This window comes from Pleurodeles waltl, chromosome 7, assembly GCF_031143425.1.
Source record: "Pleurodeles waltl isolate 20211129_DDA chromosome 7, aPleWal1.hap1.20221129, whole genome shotgun sequence".
Classification (NCBI taxonomy): domain Eukaryota; kingdom Metazoa; phylum Chordata; class Amphibia; order Caudata; family Salamandridae; genus Pleurodeles; species Pleurodeles waltl.
In genome coordinates this window covers 1505874236-1505896095 of record NC_090446.1, presented here as the reverse complement: position 1 = coordinate 1505896095, position 21860 = coordinate 1505874236, and the positions used below count along the sequence as shown (strand labels likewise).

Genomic DNA, 21860 nt, shown 5'->3' with positions numbered 1-21860 from the left:
CTTTAGAACACATGGTTAAAGTGTTCTCAGGAGACAGGGACAGGATAGGAAAATACTGTAAGGAATGGCACAAAGCAACATTAAAACTTGCACATGCATGGCCCAAAGAGGGCACATTTGATAATACAATAATAGAACACATGGCCACCTTCCTACAGAGTAAATACAAGGGAAATAAACTAGAGAAAAGAAAGATCACACTAGACCAATGGAGGGTCTTTTGTGAAACAAATCTGAATGAGTCAAATACAAAGCCTCAAACCCTCCCTTCGGCTCCTCCACCCCCCTATCAAGATGTGCAATTAAGGTTAGGCAGTGCAAAGGTACAGAGCATGTATACATTGCAACCTGGTGCCCCACACTCACTACCCACCTCTTCACATCCCCCTGCTGTGGGATATACAGACCCAGAGTATAGCCCACCATTAGAATCTTTTTCTAAACATAGAGAATATGTTCACCCATCTCCTCAAATGGCCAGTACACCACAGGAAATGTCAGGTGGGGACAGTACTAAATACATAGGGACAGTAGATGCCACATTTACACTTCATTTGGAGGACAAGATGTCCCCCACTAGGAAGGATAAAGGTATACCTAATGAGGGATTAAGAGGGGTACAGAGAATGGAGGTGGCTAGTAAAAAGGAAGGTGTTTTGAAAAAAACGAGTACCAATATTAAAAATGAGACAAGAAGGTTAGCTTTCACACCAGAAAGTCCTCCCACAGAGTGCTGGAAGTTCATGCACTCAGGAGCAGAAGAGAATAGTGTAGGCAAGTGGGTCACAAAGCAGGAAGATGGACGGGTAGACCAAAGAGCGACTTAGGAAAAGGAGGAAGGGCCCCTGAGGCAGTCAAGGGCCCTCACTAGGCCACAAATGATTGAACAAGAAGGACTAGCTGACACAGTCTCCACACATAGCAACTTAGGTGAAGAAGATATGGATTTATAAAAATCCTACAAAGGATCAGAGGGGGCATTAGATGACATCACTGAACATGTTAAAAGAATGTCCCTTCTTGAGGACCATAACAAGGAACAGTCACAATATGCCTGTGAGGGAGAAGAAAACAATGAGACAGGACAGACTTTACAAAAGAAGCCAAGAGAATTACAGAGATTAGTATTTGATGGGGCGCATGCACGCCCATATCAGAGAAAGGGGACATTTGATATAGCAGGGGAAATGACACTGAGGAAAGACATGGCACATGCATTCCCTGTATGTCCTGGCAATAATAGCTCAGTATGAAAATTGTTGGTATAATGTTGTCCCTTTTTACTGACAACCTAGCAGGTTGGACAGAAAGATTGACATCACAGATGACACCATGGCCGCGAGAGGGTTCCTTTGAACCCCGAGACATGGCTAATGCAGAAATGTGCATTTTTCAGGGTGCAAGGGATCCTTACTGGGATTATCTCTATATGCAGAAAAGTTTAAGAGTGTGGCAGAGGTATGCTTGTAAGTATGACTCTCGTCACCCTACTGGCAATAGGACTACAGTCCTGTCACAACTGCCCTTGATATTCAAGGGCCCAGGGGCGCCTCAATATATACCATGGCCCCAGATGGACAAAGATAATCTGAAAAAACAGTTGCCACAACTTGCTGACGGTGCTGGGAAATGGATAGCAGCTCTGGAGAAACATACTGCAGGGATTACTCTTGCAATAGGGGACATTAAGAGTTTACTAAGTTCACTTATAGGAGATGAGACAGACACACTGTTCACAAAGGCAGGAGTAAATGATGTGACATTGACTAACCCAAAATGTGATGGGGCACCCTTTAAACCCTTACCTGCTGGGCCTTTTCCCCCCCCAGTGCTGAGCCCTTTTTTGGCTATTTGGGGTAGTTCGCGCTTAGGGCTTCATAACTTTTTGTCCACATAAGCTAACCACGCCAAATTTGCGTCCTTTTTTTCCAACATCCTAGGGATTCTAATGGTACCCAGAGTTTGTGGTTTCCCCTGGAGGAGACCAAGAAAATAGCCAAAATACAGTGAAAATTTCGTTTTATCCCAAAAAAAATGGGAAAAAAGGGCTGCCGGAGAAGGCTTGTGGTTTTTCCCCTGAAAATGCCATCAACAAAGGGTTTCTGGTGCTGAAATCACTATCTTCCCACCTTTCAGGAACGGGCAGACTTGAATCAGAAAACCACATTTTCCAACACAAATTTGGCATTTTACTGGGACATACCCCATTTTTACTATTTTTGGTTCTTTCAACCTCCGTCCAGTTAGTGACAGGAATGGGTGTGAAACCAATGCTGGATCCCGGAAAGCTAAACATTTCTGAAAACTAGACAAAATTCTGAATTCAGCAAGGGGTCATTTGTGTAGATCCTACAAGGTTTTCCTACAGAAAATAACAGCTGAAATAAAAACATATTGAAATTGAGCTGAAAACAATAGCCATTTTTCTTTATGTTTTACTCTGTAACTTTTTCCTGCGATGTCAGATTTCTGAAAGCAATATACCGTTTTGTCTGCTGGACTCTTCTGGTTGCGGGGATATAAAGGGCTTGTAGGTTCATCAAGAACCCTAGTTACCCAGAGCCAATAAATGAGCTGCACCCTGCAGTTGGTTTTCATTCTATACTGGGTATACAGCAATTCATTTGCTGAAATAAAAAGAGTGAAAAAGAGGTAGCAAGAAAACCTTTGCATTTCCAAAATGGGATCAAGATAAGGTTTTGAGGAGCAGTGGTTATTTGCACATCTCTTAATTCCGAGGTGCCCATACTAGCATGTGAACTGCAGGGCATTTCTCAAATAGATGTCTTTTTTACACACTCTCTTATATTTGGAAGGAAAAAATGTAGAGAAAGATAAGGGGCAATAACACTTGTTTTGCTATTCTATGTTCCCCCAAGTCTCCCGATAAAAATTATACCTCACTTGTGTGGGTAGGCCTAGCGCCCGCGACAGGAAATGCTCCAAAACACAACGTGGACACATCCCATTTTTTGACAAAATACAGAGCTGTTTTTTGCAAAGTGCCTACCTGTAGATTTTGGCCTCTAGCTCAGCCGGCACATAGGGAAACCTACCAAACCTGTGCATTTTTGAAAACTAGAGACCTAGGGGAATCCAAGATGGGGTGACTCGTGGGGCTCTGACCAGGTTCTGTTACCCAGAATCCTTTTCAAACCTCAAAAAGTGGCTAAAAAAACAAGTTTTCCTCACATTTCGGTGACAGAAAGTTCTGGAATCTGAGAGGAGCCACAAATTTCCTTCCACCCAGCGTTCCCCCAAGTCTCCCGATAAAAATGATACCTCACTTGTGTGGGTAGGCCTAGCGCCCGCGACAGGAAATGCCCCAAAACACAACGTGGACACATCCCATTTTTTGACAAAATACAGAGCTGTTTTTTGCAAAGTGCCTACCTGTAGATTTTGGCCGCTAGCTCAGCCGGCACATAGGGCAACCTACCAAACCTGTGCATTTTTGAAAACTAGAGACATAGGGGAATCCAAGATGGGGTGACTTGTGGGGCTCTGACCATGTTCTGTTACCCAGAATCCTTTGCAAACCTCAAAATTTGGCTACAAAAAACACATGTTCCTCACATTTCTGTGACAGAAAGTTCTGGAATCTGAGAGGAGCCACAAATTTCCTTCCACGCAGCGTTCCCCCAAGTCTCCCGATAAAAATGATACCTCACTTGTGTGGGTAGGCCTGGCGCCCACGACAGGAAATACCCCAAAACACAACGTGGACACATCACATTTTTTCATAGAAAACAGTGCCTACCTGTGGATTTTGGCCTCTAGCTCAGCCGGCACCTGGGGAAACCTAGCAAACCTGCACATTTTTTAAAACTAAAAACCCAGGGGAATCCAAGATGAGGTGACTTGTGGGGCTCTGACTAGGTTCTGTTACCCAGAATCCTTTGCAAACCTCAAAATGTGGCTAAAATAACACGTTTTCCTCACATTTCGTGACAGAAAGTTCTGGAATCTGAGAGGAGCCACAAATTTCCTTCCACCCAGCGTTCCCCCAAGTCTCCCGATAAATATGATACCTCACTTGTGTGGTTAGGCCTGGTGCCCGCGACAGGAATAGATCACACAACGGTCAATGTTGGTCCTTACGTGAGGCAGCTGTTGACCCTGGGGTGATCCATTCCTGACACAGGCACTAGGTGTAGGCACTAAAGTGGGGTAGTGTTTTTATCAGGACAGGTGAGGAGTCACTGGGTGGTAGGAATGTTGTGGATCCCAGCATATTCCTGTAGTTTGTGTGACAGAAATGTAAGAAGAATTGAGGTTTTTTTCAACATTTCAGCTTTGCAGGGTATTCTGGGTAAGAAAACTTTGGGGAATCCACACAAGTCACACCTCTGCGGACTCCCCCGAATGTCTAGTTTCCAGAAATGTTTGGGTTTAGTGTGTTTCTCTATATGGCCGCCGAATCCAAGACCAAAAACACAGGTGCCTGCCTTACAAAACCAGTTTGTTTTGCCATAGATAATTTTGATGTCTCCACAATATGATTTGGGTGGTGGAATTTGGGGCTGAACTAAATTGGGGAGCTCCCAAGAGAGAGATAGAGATATATATATATATCTCTCTCTCTCTCTCTCTCTCTCTCTCCCGCCGCATTCACCTGCTCTCTGGGTTGGCCTAACTCACTATTACCCAGTTGCACGAACAGCTTGCGAAGGGACAGCAGGACTGTCCTCATCACCTCCCTCATAATGTACTGGAAGAGGAGTTATCGAATGGGACTCCTCTGACTGAAAAATCACTCCCAGAGTCTGCGCCATTGTCCTATCCCTCAGATGCTGTCTCAGTCTCTGATCCTATGTCAGAGCGGTCCTCTATAACCCGAGTGCAGGCAGCAGTCATCCATCAAGATGCCATCTCTGCTATTGGCTAAACTGTTGCTCTAAAACACTAGCCTACGTAGACAGTCACAAAATCGATGGTGTGTGTGAGATACGTGCAACAGTAGAGGCCACCGTACCTGCGCTTCTTCCCTCAATCAGCACGTACTTTCAAGACACTCAAAAAACACCTTGTCACATACCATTCGTCACAGTCTTTAGCACCTCCTGCGCCCAGTCCAACAATCATTATTGGTGCTCCCACTCCCTCCTCCTCGGATTCCCTCATTACCACCCAGCAAAAGTGCCCTTCATCTCTCCATAGCCGCCCTCCACCCCGCACATACATTTCATTGGTATTATAGCGCAGGTAATGGCTGACTTTACTAATGTACTCAGCTATTTACATAAAATACAGATTTGCTCTTTGCAGTAGGCATATAAACCTTCTGCGCTTCTTTATGGCACTAAAACTGCCACTAGACAAGTCGGACCCTTTTCCCCCCAGGGAAACCACACACATATTGACAAAAGTGATATATATATGACAGCCAACCACCTGAAACTCAACTCAAGCAAAACCGAAATAATCCTCTTTGGCCCACACAAAAACACCTGGGACCCCTCATGGTGGCCCACCACGCTAGGCCCTGCACCCACCCCCGCCAACCACGCACGCAACCTCAGCATCATCCTAGACTCCTCCCTCTCGATGACCCAACAAATCAACGCTCTCACCTCCTCATGCTTCAACACACTCCGTATACTGAAAAACATTCAAATGGATCCCCACAGAGACCAGAACAACTGTCACTCACGCACTCATCAGCAGCAGGCTTGATTACGGAAACGCCCTCTACGCCGGCACCACTCTAAAACTCAAGCGCAAACTACGCGCATCCAGAACTCAGCAGCACGACTCATCCTCGACCTCCCCCGACACGAACACATCTCTCCACACCTCAAATCCCTCCACTGGCTCCCCACTGACAAAAGGATCAGCTTCAAGATCCTCATCCTCGCACACAAATCACTCCACAACACAGGTCCTGCCTACCTCAACGAGAGTCACCTTCCACACCCCCACACAAAACGTCCGCTCAGCTGACCTCTCTCTCGCCTCTGTCCCCCGCATCAAACACACCACCACCGGGGGCAGATCCTTCTCCTACCTTGCACCCAAAACCTGGAACGCCCTCACAACCCACCTTCACAAGACCCAAAACCTACTTCTTTTCAGGAAGGACCTCAAAACCTGGCTTTTCGAACAGTGAACCTCCCAGCCCCTTTCCCTCCCCCCGCCCCCACCTCCAGTGCCTTGAGACCCTCACGGGTGAGTAGCGCGCTTTATAAATCTTTGATTGATATATATATATATATATATCTATGTAGATTGATATATATCTATAGATATATCTATGTAGAGATATATATATATATATATCTCTACATAGATATATCTATAGATATATATCAATCTACATAGATATATCTATCTACATAGATATATATATATATATATATATATATAGATCTATATATACACATCTATTTTTTTTTAGTTGTTGTATGGTTTCCTTGGGGGCCAAAATGGCCCCCAGGGAAACCCTACAACATCTAAAAAAAAAAATATTGCCCCCACAGGGTGACCCCCTGTCATTTTATTTTATTTGTTATTTTTTTTTATTTATTTTTTTGGTGAAAAAAAAAATTCCCCTTGGGGGGCGTGATCGCGCCCCCCGCCCCCCCCCCCCCCCCCCAGGGGGCACCTACCTTTTTTTTTTAAATAAAAAAGATGCCCGGGGGGGGGCGTTTTCCCAAGGGGGCCGCCCCCCCAAAGTGAAATCCCTGTAGGGGGCCAGGAAACACTTTCAGAAGGCCTCGTAAGAAAGGGGAGACTCTCCCCTTTCTTACGAGGCCTTCTGAAACTGCTACGATCGGGGGCCAGGAAACAGTTTCAGAAGGCCTCGTAAGAAAGGGGAGAGTCTCCCCTTTCTTACGAGGCCTTTTGAAAGTGTTTCCTGGCCCCCGATCGCAGCACAGCTGCGACCGGGGGCCAGGAAACACTTTCAGGAATGCCTCGTAAGAAAGGGGAGACTCTCCCCTTTCTTACGAGGCCTTCCCGAACGTGGGAAAGGCCGTTTTCCCCATCAAAGGAGGAAGCGGCCGCAAGGCTGCTTCCTGCTTTGATGGGGAAAACACCTTTGAAACTTCAGCGCGCCTCGCGGCGCGCTGATGTCACAAAGGGGCGGGTGGGGGGCGAGGGGGAGACACAGAAGCTTCCGTGTCTCCCTGGGGAAGGTTAAAAAAAAAATCCTCGGGTGCGTCATTAATACCCTTCCTGGTGTCGGCCACTGGTCGTGACCCGCACCAGGGAGGGTGTGTGGGCGTCGGCCAGTGGCTGACGCCCGCATCAAAAAGGTTAATAGAGTAAGGGGAATTGTTTGTAAACAACTTGGGGAAATGTATCCAGACAGGCCAGACATTGGGTCACTTATGGCACAAACAATGCAGCCAAATGAGGACCCAGCCCAATTCTTTAGCAGAATGAAGGAAAAATTGACACAGGAAGTGGGGCAGAGTTGGGATGTAACTGGACAGAATGCAATACTATTTTTCGATATAGTGAAAAAAGGGTCTGCCAGTTGAAGTGCAGGATAAATTAGATAATTTAGTGGCCTTGGAGGCCAAACCATGGACAGAGATACAAGCACACATAATACATTTTTGTAAGAAGAGACCAGAAAAGAAAAAGAACGAGAAAGATAATAGAGAAAGCAGCAGCTAAATTGGTCCAGCAAAAACTGTCTAAGAAAACAGAGGATGGAATTGCCCCACCACCACCCAGTTGGCTGCAGTGTCCTTGGGAATGCCTCCTTCAGGCACCCCAATGCAACCCTACCAGTATTCCCAGAGAAGCAATAACAGGAATAATGGAAGAGGAGAGAGAGTAAGGTTTGGGAGAAATAGAGTAAACACATTCCAGAGTGGACAAACATGCCACTATTGCAAGATGACAGGACATTTCATTAGAGACTGTAGGTTTAAAAAGGAAGATGAATTTAGCAACCAGACAAGGGCAAATTATGGCCATTAAATAGCACCGCCTGGTGGCATTGTAGCACAACCTGCCACGAGTCCCCAAGTGATATATCTCCCACAGCCCCAAATACAACTGCAGCCTCAACCACAGATACAGCCAAATACAGTATGGGCCACAGCAGACAGTGCAGCCCACCTGTCAGGGGAGGGAACCCATTCCAGCAAAACTACATGGGAGGATATGCCCAATGAAGGTGCCCAAGGAGAAGTCTCATGTGTCCAGTCTTATCAGTAACCCACAGGCCAGATGAGGAACCCACTGGGATGGTAGCCATAAATGAAAAGGAGTACACCTTTCTCATCGAAACTGGGGCCACTAGGTCCTGTATCCGTGAGAAGGGACTGCCATTATCAAATTTATCAATAGACACACGGGGGTTCTCTGGGGCTGTAATGAGGGTTCAATTCACTAAACCTGTGGAGATGGAAATAGGGGGGAGGTATGTTGATGGATGTTTCTTATTCTCCCCAAATGCACCAGCTAATCTACTAGGACGTGATCTCATGGCAAAATTAAACATGACTATTCACTTTGAAGAGGATGGGACTATGATCTGTTCAGCACCTGGAGTATCTAGTACACGCATCATGACAATTGTTACACACCCCCCAGATGGTAACCAAGTTAGAGCCAGACCTGTACACATTTTAGCCTTTAGTAGAGCAGTGTACACCATCATAGCAGAAACACCAGAACTGACAAGGAAACTAGTTGAATTACCCAAAAACGTTCTTTTTAGATGACAGGGCCCCTATTTTGAAACATTAGACAAAAACCTCATCCTGGAAATAGAGGCTCTAGAAGTGTCGCCCACCTATGGGACACTGATGGCAAGTGACCACATTGGTGCGATGTGGGCATGTGTCATCTTTTATGATCCCATGTGCAGGTGGGTGACATACCAGATGACCAGTTGTTTGCTGCCGACTTTAGAAGGACAGAGATTGTTTTTCAAAACAGTGTACCTTTACGCACCACACTGGAGACAAGGCCTGTGATATCAATAAATGTCTCCAGTCCTATCAAAGATAATGACCTTGCGCAGGTACCCTCTAACTTATGGACCAATGGCCCTTATGATGTAGGTCTCGTACGCACAGCAGTACTACTCAGAATAACTTTGAAGGAAGGAGCAATACTGACAAGAGTGAGACAATACCCTCTATCCAAAGAAGAAGAGGAGGGCATTGCACCTGTTATACAGGCATTGGTGGAGCAGGTAGTTATATACCCAGGTGTATCCCCCTGCAACACCCCAATTTACCCTATAAAGAAGGCCAAGGGAAATTTGTGGCGCATTATTCAAGACCTGCGCCCCCTTAATAACATAGTGATACCAGAATTCCCTGTAGTACCGGACCCTTCCCTCATCCTAACCAACATACCCCAAGATGCTGAATACTTTTCAGTCATAGACTTGAAGAATGCATTTTTCAGCATTCCCCTGCACCAAGACAGTCATTATTTGACTGCATTTTCCTATCGTGGTTCACAGTACCTGTATTCCAGATTACCTCAAGGGTACTGTGAGTCCCCTAGTGTCTTTAATAGGACGGTCAAGAATGACCTCACCAATTTTCAATGTGACAGCACAGTGTTGCAGTATGTTGATGGCCTACTGATCTGTAGTCCAACGGAAGAGCAGTGTAGAAAAGACACTGTGTCCCTGTTGCGCACCCTTGCTCAAAGAGGTTACAAGGTGGACAGGGACAAATTACAGTACTGCCAGGAAGAAGCTCAATACTTGGGGCAACTACTGTCAGCATCAGGCCGCCGAGTTATGCCCGGGAGAGCAGAATCCATTCAGCAGATGACAGAACCCGAGACTGTGAAAGGAATGCAGAAGTTCCTAGTCTTGTGTAATTATGTCAGACAATGGGTTTTTGACTACAGTACTTTAATATCCCCACTGCTTGCATCTATCAAACAGGCGAAAACACAGAAAGACAGGATAACATGGACTATGGAGATGAAACAAACCTGCAGTAAGATAAAAACAGAGATAACAAATACGCCAGTGTTAGGAACACCAGACTATAACAAAGAGTTTTTTATTTTTTGTCACTGTAATGGCCAGGTGATGACAGCTGTCCTCACCAAAAAGTATCCTTTAGGCCACAAGCCAATTGCATAGTTTAGTGGCCTACTTGATTCTGTCATGAAAAGCCATTTCCCTTGCGAACAAGCACTAGCCACAGCAGCCTTTGCAGTAGAGAAAAGTGCTCCCATTGTCATGGGTGCAGCTTTGACACTGTATGCTGAACATGCTGTGTTTGCAATAATTCAGAAAGCTAAAACAACACTAACAACACAGAGAGTATCAGGCTACGAGATAATATTATCATTACCATCCTTGAAGGTGGTTAAATGCCACATAGTCAATCCTGCTACCTTCTTTGCACACCCCATTTCAGACACTGACGATGATGCCCATGATTGTGCCACATATACTCCAGATGAGTGTAGCCAAGCAATAGAAGACCCCATTCCAGGTAGTGTTGTATATTTAGTGGATGGATCTTCCACAATAGATCAGGACATAGGGGTAAGACATACAGGTGCTGCAGTGGTCAGAGCGATGCAAAACAACTCTTCAGACACACTGAAGATAACCGAACAGATAACTTTGCCATCTCAATATTCAGCCCAGGCTTCTGAATTAGTAGCTTTAGTGGCAGCCCTCAAACAAGGGGAAGGAGAAACAATAACAGTATACTCTGATTCAGCCTATGTCACTACGACAGTGCATTCCAGCATTATGCGGTGGAACAGACGTGGATTTCTCAAGTCTGATGGAAGCCCTGTCATGCACCGCCCTCTTTTAGAGGACTTGATACAAGCTTTAACACTGCCACATGCAGTTGCAGTAGTGAAATGAGCAGCCCACACTAATGCTCAAGATTTTGTGTCCTGTGGAAATGCCCTGGCTGATTGGGCAGCCAAAGATGCAGCAACACGCCCTCTTAGTGATACACATACCACAGATTTGTTAGCTAGTGAAACACTGACACCTTCAGACCCTTTGAATGCATCCAGACATTACACAGACAGCTCATCTGCATATAAGAGAGATACAAGAAAATGCCAGAGAGCATGAGAAACAGTTGTGGGAAGCCAGAGGATGCACACAGACAGGAACAGATTTAATATACAGACAAATATCAACAGGGAAGCCTGTCATGCCCCAAGCATTGCTACTGATCGCTCTAAACCAGCTACATCTTCCTTCACATACTGCTAGAGACAATATGTCCCTCCAAATACGTCAGGATTGGTTTGTCCCTAACTTACTTGAGATGATTACAATGTACATACACACCTGCACAGTGTGCCAGCAGAATTCACCAAGTCCCACCTCTAAGGTAATAGCTTCCACAATACCTCGCCCACAAGGTCCCTTTAAGGAACTGCACATTGACTACATTGATATGATTGACATATGCAATCATTATCGCTATCTTATAGTTGTAGTCTGCCCATTCTCAAGGTGGATTGAAGCAAGACCTTGTGTTCACTGTGATGCTAAATCTGCTGCTAATTTTTTGATCCATGAGGTAATACCGCGGTGGGGTGCCCCGGAGGGGATCAGATACGACAATGGCACCCATTTCGTCAATAATATATTTTCTCACCTCACCACCTTGTTAGGAATAACACATAAATTGTCCTCAGCTTATCATCCGCAAAGCAATGGAATTGTGGAGCGTCTTAATGGCCTCCTGTGAGAAAGTAGCCTCTTTCTAGCCTTGTTACCCCCACTTTTGGCCTGTTTGTGAGTGTATGTCAGGGTGTTTTCACTGTCTCACTGGGATCCTGCTAGCCAGGGCCCAGTGCTCATAGTGAAAACCCTATGTTTTAAGTATGTTTGTTATGTGTCACTGGGACCCTGCTAGTCAGGACCCCAGTGCTCATAAGTTTGTGGCCTATATGTATGTGTTCCCTGTGTGGTGCCTAACTGTCTCACTGAGGCTCTGCTAACCAGAACCTCAGTGGTTATGCTCTCTCATTTCTTTAAAATTGTCACTAACAGGCTAGTGACCAATTTTACCAATTTACATTGGCTTACTGGAACACCCTTATAATTCCCTAGTATATGGTACTGAGGTACCCAGGGTATTGGGGTTCCAGGAGATCCCTATGGGCTGCAGCATTTCTTTTGCCACCCATAGGGAGCTCTGACAATTCTTACACAGGCCTGCCACTGCAGCCTGAGTGAAATAACGTCCACGTTATTTCACAGCCATTTAACACTGCACTTAAGTAACTTATAAGTCACCTATATGTCTAACCTTTACCTGGTAACGGTTAGGTGCAAAGTTACTTCGTGTGAGGGCACCCTGGCACTAGCCAAGGTGCCCCCACATTGTTCAGAGCCAATTCCCTGAACTTTGTGAGTGCGGGGACACCATTACACGCGTGCACTACATATAGGTCACTACCTATATGTAGCTTCACAAGGGTAACTCCGAATATGGCCATGTAACATGTCTATGATCATGGAATTGCCCCCTCTATGCCGTCCTGGCATAGTTGGCACAATCCCATGATCCCAGTGGTCTGTAGCACAGACCCTGGTACTGCCAAACTGCCCTTCCTGGGGTTTCACTGCAGCTGCTGCTGCCAACCCCTCAGACAGGCATCTGCCCTCCTGGGGTCCAGCCAGGCCTGGCTCAGGATGGCAGAACAAAGGACTTCCTCTGAGAGAGGGTGTTACACCCTCTCCCTTTGGAAAATGGTGTGAAGGCAGGGGAGGAGTAGCCTCCCCCAGCCTCTGGAAATGCTTTCTTGGGCACAGATGTGCCCAATTCTGCATAAGCCAGTCTACACCGGTTCAGGGGACCCCTTAGCCCTGCTCTGGCGCGAAACTGGACAAAGGAAAGGGGAGTGACCACTCCCCTGACCTGCACCTCCCCTGGGAGGTGTCCAGAGCTCCTCCAGTGTGCTCCAGACCTCTGCCATCTTGGAAACAGAGGTGCTGCTGGCACACTGGACTGCTCTGAGTGGCCAGTGCCACCAGGTGACGTCAGAGACTCCTTCTGATAGGCTCCTTCAGGTGTTAGTAGCCTATCCTCTCTCCTAGGTAGCCAAACCCTCTTTTCTGGCTATTTAGGGTCTCTGTCTCTGGGGAAACTTTAGATAACGAATGCAAGAGCTCATCCGAGTTCCTCTGCATCTCTCGCTTCACCTTCTGCCAAGGAATCGACTGCTGACCGCGCTGGAAGCCTGCAAACCTGCAACATAGTAGCAAAGACGACTACTGCAACTCTGTAACGCTGATCCTGCCGCCTTCTCGACTGTTTTCCTGCTTGTGCATGCTGTGGGGGTAGTCTGCCTCCTCTCTGCACCAGAAGCTCCGAAGAAATCTCCAGTGGGTCGACGGAATCTTCCCCCTGCAACCGCAGGCCCCAAAAAGCTGCATTACCGGTCCTTTGGGTCTCCTCTCAGCACGACGAGCGAGGTCCCTCGAATCCAGCGACTCTGTCCAAGTGACCCCCACAGTCCAGTGACTCTTCAGTCCAAGTTTGGTGGAGGTAAGTCCTTGCCTCACCTCGCTGGGCTGCATTGCTGGGAACCGCGACTTTTGCAGCTACTCCGGCCCCTGTGCACTTCCGGCGGAAATCCTTTGTGCACAGCCAAGCCTGGGTCCACGGCACTCTAACCTGCATTGCACAACTTTCTAAGTTGGTCTCCGGCGACGTGGGACTCCTTTGTGCAACTTCGGGTGAGCACCGTTTCACGCATCCTCGTAGTGCCTGTTTCTGGCACTTCTCCGGGTGCTACCTGATGCTGAGAGGGCTCCTTGTCTTGCTCGACGTCCCCTCTCTCTCCTGGTCCCCTTTGCAACCTCCTGGTCCCTCCAGAGCTGCAGCAGCGTCCAAAAACACTAACCGCACGATTTGCAGCTAGCAAGGCTTGTTGGCGTTCTTTCGGCAGGAAAACACTTCTGCACGACTCTCCACGGCGAGAGGGATCCGTCCACCAAAGGGGAAGTCTCTAGCCCTTTTCGTTCCTGCAGAAACCTCAGCTTCTTCTGTCCAGTAGAAGCTTCTTTGCATCCACAGCTGGCATTTCCTGGGCATATGCCCATCTCCGGCTTGCTTGTGACTTTTGGACTTGGTCCCCTTGTTCCACAGGTACCCTAGATTGGAAATCCACAGTTGCTGCATTGTTGGTTTGTGTCTTTCCTGCATTATTCCTCTAACAAGACTTCTTTGTCCTTAGGGGAACTTTAGTGCACTTTGCACTCACTTTTCAGGGTCTTGGGGAGGGTTATTTTTCTAACTCTCACTATTTTCTAATAGTCCCAGCGACCCTCTACAAGGTCACATAGGTTTGGGGTCCATTCGTGGTTCGCATTCCACTTTTGGAGTATATGGTTTGTGTTGCCCCTATCCCTATGTTTCCCCATTGCATCCTATTGTAACTATACATTGTTTGCACTGTTTTCTAAGACTATACTGCATATTTTTGCTATTGTGTATATATATCTTGTGTATATTTCCTATCCTCTCACTGAGGGTACACTCTAAGATACTTTGGCATATTGTCATAAAAATAAAGTACCTTTATTTTTAGTATAACTGTGTATTGTGTTTTCTTATGATATTGTGCATATGACACTAGGTGGTACTGTAGTAGCTTCACACGTCTCCTAGTTCAGCCTAAGCTACTCTGCTAAGCTACCATTATCTATCAGCCTAAGCTGCTAGACACCCTATACACTAATAAGGGATAACTGGGCCTGGTGCAAGGTGCAAGTACCCCTTGGTACTCACTACAAGCCAGTCCAGCCTCCTACTTAATGGCCTCCTCAAGAACAGAATAAGTAAACTATGTGTGACATTGAAAAAGAGATGGCTCTACTGACTCCCACTAGCCCTCTTTGCTTTGAGAAATACCCCAGGATCAGCTCATAATTTAACTCCCCATCAAACAGTGACAGGAAGAACAATGAGAAAATGTGTGCCATCAACTAGACATAAATTGGAGACTGAGAGTGCACCCGAGTTTGTACAAACTGAAATGAATGAATAGATGTCTGAGCTAACCAAAGTTGCAAAGTTCTTTTCTAAACAGGTTACACGTGCAGCCAAGAAGCGCGCCAACACATCTCCTGTAAAGGATCAACAAACACCATTACCTTTGGGAACTTTAGTATATATTCGCAATTTTGTCAGAAAGTGGAAGGACTGCAAATTCAAAGGACCCTTCTCAGTGACAGACAGCACGACTAAAGCAGTGAAAGTCCAAGGCCACAAACCATGGTACCACCTCCAGGACATTCGCCTAGCCCCAACCTTGCCATCCATCCCTTTGGACACCGAGCAGGAAAAAGAGGGGGAGAACAGGAGAAGCAACCGGAGTAAAGCCTCCCTCTAAAGCTTCAATCCTAAACAATTCTTCTTTTAAGTTATGTATGTTATGTTTGTTTTACCTCCTCGTTGCACTGATATTGCTGCTTTTAGCCCTTGGGGTTTTTTTTTAATTTTTTTGACCCTATTTAATTATTACATGGATGCGTAGAACTGTTGCTAATGATACTGACCATCACCCTCTCCATACTGCTTTGTTTGACAATGTGTAGTACCAGCACATGCACAGTATAGGCACATCCACGTCCAACACCAGTTGTTATGTATGCTCGCTCATCCCCCATGCTGCTGGAGTAGATAAATTGCATCTCCCTAAAGAAGTATCCCCAAATATTGCACATTGTCTCCTGCACCTATATTTATGCAGAATGAGAGCACAGCTACAGCCAACTCACGTTAGTCCTGCTACTGCACGAGTTAACACAAATAGATTTGACACCAACCCAGAAGTCCTACAATTCCTGACAGAAAAACAAGAGATAATGGAAGAGATATCAAGAATGAAGGAAGCAGGGCAAAGAATGTTTCACCCAGATTGGGAAAAATGGGTATTACGTTGAGGTATTTTTAGAAGGTCTTACCCATCATCTGAATGTAGTAACTATTTAGCTAAACCCCTGCCCCCTGATTTCCCAGGCACGCCAGTTCTTAGTATCGCAGGATCAGCATTTGCCCATGATAAATGGCATACCAAGGCCAAGTTCTCATGTAGAGCAATATCATTATGGAATGGTACCGAGGCACAAGGTCCACTAAGCTTTAATAAGATAATAGGCCAATGTCAGGAAATATGGGATGCGAACATACAGACATATACATGGACAGGGACTACCATACACCTTAGAATAGCAATGAAATTAACACAGTTTTCTCTTTGTTTCAGAGGGAAAGGGACAGTGAAGGTGGGGAGTTACCTCAACTGCAACATCACCACCTACATCGCTGATATACAGGGCGGCACCTCCAGCCTGATGGATCACTACTGGATGTGTGGGGCCCGGCTCCACATGCAACTACCCCCAAACTGGAATGGCATCTGTTCCCTAGTGACTTTGCACACCCCTTCCCTGGTGATACCAGGTGTGGACATCTCTCAGTTACATGACCATCCCATGAGCCAACCAACAGCCTTGCTTCACCATTACCGGACAAAAGGAGCTGCTGAGTTTCTTGGTACTGAAGTGTGGAAAGAAGTTCCACAGGAACATAGACTATTTAATGATGCCCAAATCTTTTTTCGTAGCATCCTACCATTTATTCAGGCGAAAGCAACTGCACGCTGGCTGCAGATCACGCGCTTTGAATTGATGAAGACCATAAATGCAACCGAAGATGGGCAAGAACTCCGAGCCCTTAGGCTGATGGTAATGCAACACAGATATGTACTTGATTTAATGACGGCCATGGAAGGAGGGGTGTGTAAGAAGATTGGATCGGCCTGTTGTACTTATGTGCCGGCCAACGATGCGGACAATGGGACATTAACTCAGGCCATTCAGACATTGCATGATCTACAAAAGAAAATGATTGATGAGGGGGTGCCCCTGATGGGTGGTTCAAGGGCTGGTTCGAATGGGTGCCGTCCTGGATGTCAGGGTTGTTCAAGGCCTTGTTGCCTTTGGATTGTGTAGTTGCTTTTGATGAGTCTTATTTTTCAGGCAATAATAGCATGTTGCAAAAGGATGAAAGCTAAATTGGGAGGGACAGAGTAGTGGGTATGTGGTGATTCCCCTAGTTTCATTAGTAGATGGGAAGGTAGGAAAAGTAGTTGAATAATCAACTAGAGGGGGCAATGATGTAGGAAGAATAGGAATACACCACATACAAACAAACATAAGTTCCTGAATCCAAATACAAACATTTTAGGCTAGAGATAGTTGTAAACCAATGTTAGTAGTGAAAGGCTTAATACATGACATGTTAACAAAAAAGACAGACTGTGGGTTCAATAGAAAAGGCAGGTCATATTTAGGACAAACAAACACTTATTACTTAGGAAACTTATACACATGCTGCAATGTTAAGTTAGCTGTGCTGAAACACACAAGAGGCCCAAGCCACATTAGAATGAGAGTTTTTCTTTAAAGCTGCACCAACTGTTGCTTTCATAATGTTCACTTAGCACGAACAGGGTGGAACACAAGGGTGTATCCTGCCTTAGCACAAGTGTCCTAAAAACCACAAGTCATTCATATTGTGGTAAGGGGAACTTTGTAAGGGTCAGATAAGTATTTGCACAAGGCAGGGCTACCATGAGCAGCACGCAACATATAATCTTTCGCTGTGCAGAAAGATAGATATGGTGAATGACGTCAGTGTAACTTACCCACCCATGAAGCCAACAAGTGCACGTGCTTCTTTCAAAAGGCACTTCTCCCTTATTATTTTATCTGTACTGCTTGTAGTTGCTTACGTCAATGCTGAACTTTTGACTACAGTTTTTTGAGGTTTTTACAGTCCAGAACTTTGAACTTCAGTCATGGCCTCTATGTTGAGACTGCCTGTTGTTCCCAGCTGAAAATCGATTAAACCTATATTGCTGTGTCAAATTGATTTGTCTTATTTTATTAATAGATTTCCCTCTAACAACATAGCACGTGAGCTGAGGTGGCTTCTTTAAAACTCATATATGACAATTTCAGACAACTCAAAAACACTATGACGTATTTAGTGCTGTGGATTTATTGTTCAAATTCTGAAGGCTTTGCCCCATTTTTTGTCTGGTGAAACATAGATGACAAATTATTCAGGTCCCTCAACCTTAATTAGGACTGAGTAGTGTATATCTTTCTCAGTACATACTGGGAGGTTAGTCTAGCATACTATACTTACTGTAGAATAAGGGTCTGATCTGTTCTACAGAAAAGTAATCAGGCTGCAGTGATGGTAGTCATCACAAAGTGCTTGGCTCTTTCTGGAAATCACTACAGTAAAACCATATTAGAAATGAAAAAACAAATAGAGGCCTTCCATTACATCAATCAATAAATTAGGATTTTTAAAGCGCAGAAAATCACCCATGGGGGTGTCAAGGCAGATGCTCTGTGGTGGTCTGTTTAGTCGAACAGCCATGTCTTGGGTCCTTTTCTGAATTACAGGAGCGATGCAACATTTCTGAGGGGCATATGAAGGTCATTCCAGGCTTTGGCCTCCAGGTGACAGGAGAGGTGCTTACAGGTAATTTACAGCCATTTCTAGGTCTTGTAGAGCTTCTCTCTGCACATAACTGGGTGGTTTCCAATAGTCCTCTCTTTAAATTGACCGTATTCCTTGTTTAATTTGTGATAAAGTGTCACTAGACTTGTCACACATTTGGCACTACATTGTCACTCATAAGCGCAATTAAGGATTGGATATTCCACACATAAGCAGTCTGAACACTTGGCAGCTATATAGACTTGTCAAGGTTGCCTGGCGTGTGCCAGTCTTACCTGTTGCCTTCTCAATCAGACCAGCGGCTCCTGCTATTACTTTGATTTTTCCTTTACTCCCTGTTGTGCTCTAGTACTCTCTTCGCTTCTCACTCTTCCTGAACAGTTTTCGCAGTTACCAGCTGCGTATATATTTAATGCTTTACCTCTGCACCACTTGCGCCTCTTGTGTACTCTCTGCACTGCTCCTTCTATTTATATACAGTTTCTGTAAGTATACATCAACTGCAAAAACACTGACTGTTGGCACTGTCACTGAGGGCTCTAAACACTACACTACTCTCGTCGTACTGCTTCCTGTGCTCCAAAATACTTCTTACTGCCCCTCTATCTCCCCGTACTGAGTTTGTACTCCCTGCACTAAGGACACGTGCTACATTTTCCTGCTTCCTTCACCCCTGCTGTTGCGCAGAGTATTTACACTGAATTTACACTACTCAAGCTCTCCCTCTAATGATCCTGTACCCCTTGTAAAACGTGTTTAATCCTTTGAGCCTGTCTTCACAGCGCCTGCGATATTTTCACTACTCCCTGCACTTGCTTCTTCCAAGTTTTGCCAGCACAACAGTTTCAGTACTCCTTTTACTGACCGCACTCCCTACGCTATCCCAGCGGTCCTCTCCCGCCTATTACACTGTCCACACGTTTGTTAGGTGCCTGGCGCTTCAATCACTACCGCCCACCAGGCGAACTTCCGGCGCGACAGCACGTCATGTCCGCTCTCAGTTGTATTTGTCAGTGTCACGCGTACAGACGCTGACGTTCTGCACACGCTGGAGCTGGCGTTCTGCGAAGTGTTTTATTTATTGTTCTGTTCAATGTGTCCTCCTCTTCATTCGTGGAGGGACAGAAAGCTATATCAGTTTTCTAGTTAATGCGCGGGTACTAAACATTGTCCCAGAGCTCCTTGTTACTAGGGTTGACACTTTTCTTTTTGTAAAGGTACTGGAACTTTAGTTTGAATAAGGAAAAGCTATAGGCCATATAGAATAGTGGAACAGTGTCAGTAGTTTTTTGTTTCAAGGCAGTTATCCCCCTTTGCTCTAAACAGTATTACGACACAATGGATAAAGCCTTCAAATACTTTTTTTAACCGATTTATTTATGTCATTGCTGCTTAATGTTTTTGTTTCAAGGGGAACAAATAAATACCAGATTCCATTGCTTTGCCCGATACTTTTAGCATCCTGGACTCTTAAAAATACACGCCAGGCTAGTAACAAAACATTAGCAAACCAGTCGGCCTCACCTATGCAAGCGCTATTGGTTTTGCCAATGTGTTTTAGCCATGTGCACCAACGTGGCCATTGTTCAGCGTGGATGAAAGTTTGCGGGCGTAGAGGAGAGTGGCATGGTGTAGGCCGGCATAGAGTTGGGATAGTGTAGAGTGGAGTGACCTATAGTGGAGCAGAGTGTCACAGAAAGGAGTGCAGTGATGTGGAGTAGAGTGTTTTGGAATAGAGTGGGGCATAGAGTGAAGTAAAGTGTCAAAGTGGACTGGTGTAGCATGAAGTGGTTTAGAGCGGAGTATAGTAGTGTAGCGTTTCATGGAGTGGCATAGAGTGACCTTGCCTAGAGTGCTGCGTCGAAGAGTGGAGTGCTGTAAAATGGAGTAAAGTAGTAGACTGGAGTAGTGTAAAGTGGAGTGGCCTAGACTGGTATAGAGTAGAGTGGAATGGAGTGACATAAGGTGGTGTGGAGAAGAGTGTTGTGGAGTATCAGGGTATAAAGTGTACATGCGTATGGTGGGGGGTTGTAGAGTGTCATGGAATACAGCAGATTGGAGTGGGTGGCATAGGGTGGAGTAGTGTCAGCATGGAGTGCTGTAGAGAGGAGTAAATTGTCATAGAGTGGTGTAAACAGTGGAGTAGAGTACATTGGTGTAGGAGGTGTAGAGCGGAATGTAATTGCGTGGCGTAGATTAGAGTGATGTAGCATTTCATGGAGTGTCGTAGCTTAGAGTGGAATAAAGTGTTGAGTGAGTGGCGTAGCATGGACTGGCGTAGAGTGAAGTATAGTGGAGTAGTGTCTCATAGAGTGGAGTGGCATAGAGTGGAGTGACATAGAGTGTTCTGTACCTGGGAATCCCGGACTAGCTACTGCAATGACTCCAGGTAATACAGAACATGGCTAGCCGCCTTCAGGATAAACTGCCTAAATATTATTATGTTTCACAGTTTTGAGAGCAGCTACACTGGCTACCGTTCTATAGGCTAATCATGTTCAAAGCTCTTACAATAGCTCATCAAGGGCCACATGTATGAAATACAGGTTTTGCGACTCGCAAATTGCAAGTCAGAGCAACTCGAGTCACAAAACCTTATGTACAACACTGTCAATGACACTATTTGCGATTCGCAAGGGGGTCGCAAATGACCTATTTCATGAATATTCATGAGGTAGGTCGCAATTTGCGACCCCATTGGGAATTGCCCTCTCACAGGGATGGTGGCCTGCTGGAGATAGCAGACCACCATGTCTGTGACTGATTTTAAATAAAGCAGTTTTTTTTTTTTTAAATGCAGCCGTTTTCCTTAAAGGACCACTGCTTGCTCTAAAAAAATGGGTTCGCTGCCATTCATAAAGGGGAAGGGGTCCCCTGGGGACCCCTTCCCGTTTGCGAATGGGTTAGCACCAGTTTGAAACTGGTGCTGACTGCGATTGTTTTGCGACCGCATTCGCGGTCACAAAACAATCATACATGGGACTGCGACTCGCAATTAGGAAGGGAACACCCCTTCCTAATTGCGACTCGCAAACCCTTTTTGCGATTCGGTAAATAGATAACCGAATCACAAAAATGGGTCTGTTCATCCCAAATTGCATTTTGCACGTCGCAAACGGCCCGAATTGCCGTTTGCGACGTGCAAAATGCTTCATACATGTGGTCCCAAGTTCTCCACAATACCGGGCCCTGTTACTTGAACAAGTGGATTCTTGAGTACCAACCTGGTAGGACAGTGGTTCCCAAACTTTTTCGACCCGCGGCTCCCTTCACCTATATTTGCCATTGCCCGTGACTCCCTATTATGTTACTTTTTTTTTTTTCGTGTGAGTGATGTAAGCCCAGCCTCGGGAGTACTTTAATTGTATCAACGAGCATAACATGGATGTTTTG

General features: G+C 45.6%; 1 protein-coding gene across 1 annotated transcript in view; it reads right to left on the bottom strand.

Moving 5' to 3' along the window:
• Positions 1–19428, bottom strand: part of LOC138247097 (uncharacterized) — a 272302-nt gene extending 252874 nt beyond the window's left edge. The window contains exon 1 of the mRNA XM_069201840.1: positions 18743–19428. The gene's annotated coding sequence lies outside the window, so the exon portion shown is untranslated. The remainder of the gene's footprint in view (positions 1–18742) is intronic.
• Positions 19429–21860: the final 2432 nt, after the last annotated feature.